Source organism: Triturus cristatus, chromosome 4_1 (genome assembly GCF_964204655.1).
Source record: "Triturus cristatus chromosome 4_1, aTriCri1.1, whole genome shotgun sequence".
Classification (NCBI taxonomy): domain Eukaryota; kingdom Metazoa; phylum Chordata; class Amphibia; order Caudata; family Salamandridae; genus Triturus; species Triturus cristatus.
Genome location: NC_140585.1, coordinates 133125704 through 133130018, shown reverse-complemented (window position 1 = coordinate 133130018; position 4315 = coordinate 133125704). Strand labels below are relative to the sequence as shown.

At 39.9% G+C, this 4315-nt stretch overlaps 2 non-coding genes across 2 annotated transcripts; both read left to right on the top strand.

Moving 5' to 3' along the window:
• The first annotated feature begins 90 nt into the window (after positions 1-90).
• Positions 91-163, top strand: TRNAR-UCG (transfer RNA arginine (anticodon UCG)). The gene has a single exon. It is a non-coding gene; the product is annotated as a tRNA-Arg (tRNA).
• Positions 164-2545: 2382 nt separating this feature from the next.
• On the top strand, positions 2546-2618 carry TRNAR-CCU (transfer RNA arginine (anticodon CCU)). Its single transcript has one exon. It is a non-coding gene; the product is annotated as a tRNA-Arg (tRNA).
• The last annotated feature ends 1697 nt before the right edge of the window (positions 2619-4315 follow it).

The following is a 4315-nucleotide window of genomic DNA, read 5'->3' as shown; positions in this document are numbered from 1 at the left end:
TATGGGATGTAAACCTGAATACCTTTCAATAATATGTTCTCCATCCATGCATACCACCTACATGATAAAAATCATCTCAGGTGAACGGATGACCGCGTGGCCAAATGGATAAGGCGTCTGACTTCGGATCAGAAGATTGAGGGTTCGAGTCCCTTCGTGGTCATTTTTGGCCAATGATCACACAATCTGCTTTACATTCAGAGTGGAAAAAGTATTTTCCAATACTCTTGTAGTCCTCACTTTCTCATTACTAATCATTAATAAAGTGGAGTACATACTGTAAACTCATTCAGGTTGCATCTTCAGTCTAACTACTTGTGCATTTTAGTGGCATTAAAAAGTGCTTCTATGCCGACGCACTGAATATGTAATAGGTTTGCAGAATTTTGACGTGACAGAATGGGTTTTTAGCTTAAGTGTGTGTAGAAGAACTGCAAGGTGTGTGCCTATGTGTGCATAGAGTGGTACATGTGTAAAATCTGTATGATTTGGGCAGTTAAAGTGCTGATTTTGCCTCCGAGTAAGAAAAGTACTACACAAAATGTATAAAGGATCGGCACATTGGCTGCCTTTGCTGATGCCCCCATGGCCTAATTTGTAGTGCAATGGTTAAGTTGCAGAGTGTGGTTGAACTTGGTTAGGAGACTTAGTGCCTCTTTCCGTGTCCTACTGATGATAAGGATGGCTTGATACCATTTTCTAAGCCCAGTATATTGAGAAAAGAAGTAAGTGAAGAAGAAGTGTGGAGTCGAAAGTGGTTCTCCAATTTCTCTCCACTTGCTAAAATTGCAAAGTCTCCATTATAGCATAGAAGAGAGCGTTAAAGTCGGGGATGGAAGAGGATGAAAATGGGAAGTTTACTTATAGAGAGAAGTGAAAAATGCCCTGTGTGCACACACCGGTGTCTGACCATAGAATACATTTAAATAATGCCTCTAGAAAAGCGCTATGCATGTGTGTCTCAGTGGCCTAATGGATAAGGCACTGGCCTCCTAAGCCAGGTATTGTGGGTTCGAGTCCCATCTGAGGTGATAACAAAATTCCTGCCTCTTACTTTTCCAGAAAATTAGGTAGATTTATTACATGCTTCCTCTCGGAAGTTTATGAGGGATTAGGTACTTTGAAATTGTCCCATTTTACTTGTGTACACTTCACAGTCATGTTAGTGTTCTGAAACTGCAAAGTAGATTTTAAATGCCTATTTTTGTGAGATGCATTTTCGACCGGCCAGAACATATTCCTTTGGAAAAAATGATTTGAATTGGATTGGTGTGAATCTTGCTTCTAGAGGTGGTGACAGGCTTTCAGCTACTTGAATAGGTCAAGCCAGGATTCATAAAACTTATACAAACTATGTGAGTGTGAAAAATTAGCATATGCAGGAAGGAGCAATTTGCACTACTTTCAAAACAGTTTCACTCCACGTCTGGAAACGTCCAGAACTATGTAGAGCATACAAATGAGCTTTAAACTCATGAGGAAAGAGGTTTGTATGCAAAAAGGAAAACAAAAGCATATCGTACTCATAAAATTCTCAATATATAGATTCCAAAAAAGTGCTTCCAGCGAAAAGAGCTGAAAGAACACTATGGGATGTAAACCTGAATACCTTTCAATAAGATGTTCTCTATCCATGCATACCACCTACATGATAAAAATCATCTCAGGTGAACGGATGACCGCGTGGCCTAATGGATAAGGCGTCTGACTTGGGATCAGAAGATTGAGGGTTCGAGTCCCTTCGTGGTCGTTTTTGGCCAATGGTCACACAATCTGCTTTACATTCAGAGTGGAAAAAGTATTTTCCAATACTCTTGTAGTCCTCACTTTCTCATTACTAATCATTAATAAAGTGGAGTACATACTGTAAACTCATTCAGGTTGCATCTTCAGTCTAACTACTTGTGCATTTTAGTGGCATTAAAAAGTGCTTCTATGCCGACGCACTGAATATGTAATAGGTTTGCAGAATTTTGACGTGACAGAATGGGTTTTTAGCTTAAGTGTTTGTAGAAGAACTGCAAGGTGTGTGCCTATGTCTGCATAGAGTGGTACATGTGTAAAATCTGTATGATTTGGGCAGTTAAAGTGCTGATTTTGCCTCCAAGTAAGAAAAGTACTACACAAAATGTATAAAGGATCGGCACATTGGCTGCCTTTGCTGATGCCCCCGTTGCCTAATTTGTAGTGCAATGGTTAAGTTGCAGAGTGTGGTTGAACTTGGTTAGGAGACTTAGTGCCTCTTTCCGTGTCCTACTGATGATAAGGATGGCTTGATACCATTTTCTAAGCCCAGTATATTGAGAAAAGAAGTAAGTGAAGAAGAAGTGTGGAGTCGAAAGTGGTTCTCCAATTTCTCTCCACTTGCTAAAATTGCAAAGTCTCCATTATAGCATAGAAGAGAGCGTTAAAGTCGGGGATGGAAGAGGATGAAAATGGGAAGTTTACTTATAGAGAGAAGTGAGAAATGCCCTGTGTGCACACACCGGTGTCTGACCATAGAATACATTTAAATAATGCCACTTGAAAAGAGCTATGCATGTGTGTCTCAGTGGCCTAATGGATAAGGCACTGGCCTCCTAAGCCAGTGATTGTGGGTTCGAGTCCCATCTGAGGTGATAACAAAAATCGTCCCTCTTTCTCTTCCAGAAAATTAGGTAGATTTATTACATGCTTCCTCTCGGAAGTTTATGAGGGATTAGGTACTTTGAAACTGTCCCATTTTACTTGTGTACACTTCACAGTCATGTTAGTGTTCTGAAACTGCAAAGTAGATTTTTAAATGCCTATTTTTCTGAGATGCATTTTCGACCGGCCAGAACATATTCTTTTGGAAAAAATGATTTGAATTGGATTGGTGTGAATCTTGTTTCTAGAGGTGGTGACAGGCTTTCAGCTACTTGAATAGGTCAAGCCAGGATTCATAAAACTTATACAAACTATGTGAGCGTGAAAAATTAGCATATGCAGGAAGGAGCAATTTGTACTACTTTCAAAACAGTTTCACTCCACGTCTGGAAACGTCCAGAGCTATGTAGAGCATACAAATGAGCTTTAAACTCATGAGGAAAGAGGTTTGTATGCAAAAAGGAAAACAAAAGCATATCGTACTCATAAAATTCTCAATATATAGATTTCAAAAAAGTGCTTCCAGCGAAAAGAGCTGAAAGAACACTATGGGATGTAAACCTGAATACCTTTCAATAATATGTTCTCCATCCATGCATACCACCTACATGATAAAAATCATCTCAGGTGAACGGATGACTGCGTGGCCTAATGGATAAGGCGTCTGACTTTGGATCAGAAGATTGAGGGTTCAAGTCCCTTCGTGGTCGTTTTTGGCCAATGGTCACACAATCTGCTTTACATTCAGAGTGAAAAAAGTATTTTCCAATACTCTTGTAGTCCTCACTTTCTCATTACTAATCATTAATAAAGTGGAGTACATACTGTAAACTCATTCAGGTTGCATCTTCAGGCTAACTACTTGTGCATTTTAGTGGCATTAAAAAGTGCTTCTATGCCGATGCACTAAATATGTAATGGGTTTGCAGAATTTTGACGTGACAGAATGGGTTTTTAGCTTAAGTGTGTGTAGAAGAACTTCAAGGTGTGTGCCTATGTCTGCATAGAGTGGTACATGTGTAAAATCTGTATGATTTGGGCAGTTAAAGTGCTGATTTTGCCTCGGAGTAAGAAAAGTACTACACAAAATGTATAAAGGATCGGCACATTGGCTGCCTTTGCTGATGCCCCCATGGCCTAATTTGTAGTGCAATGGTTAAGTTGCAGAGTGTGGTTGAACTTGGTTAGGAGACTTAGTGCCTCTTTCCGTGTCCTACTGATGATAAGGATGGCTTGATACCATTTTCTAAGCCCAGTATATTGAGAAAAGAAGTAAGTGAAGAAGAAGTGTGGAGTCGAAAGTGGTTCTCCAATTTCTCTCCACTTGCTAAAATTGCAAAGTCTCCATTATAGCATAGAAGAGAGCGTTAAAGTCGGGGATGGAAGAGGATGAAAATGGGAAGTTTACTTATAGAGAGAAGTGAAAAATGCCCTGTGTGCACACACCGGTGTCTGACCATAGAATACATTTAAATAATGCCTCTAGAAAAGCGCTATGCATGTGTGTCTCAGTGGCCTAATGGATAAGGCACTGGCCTCCTAAGCCAGGGATTGTGGGTTCGAGTCCCATCTGAGGTGATAACAAAAATCCTGCCTCTTACTTTTCCAGAAAATTAGGTAGATTTATTACATGCTTCCTCTCGGAAGTTTATGAGGGATTAGGTACTTTGAAATTGTCCCATTTTAC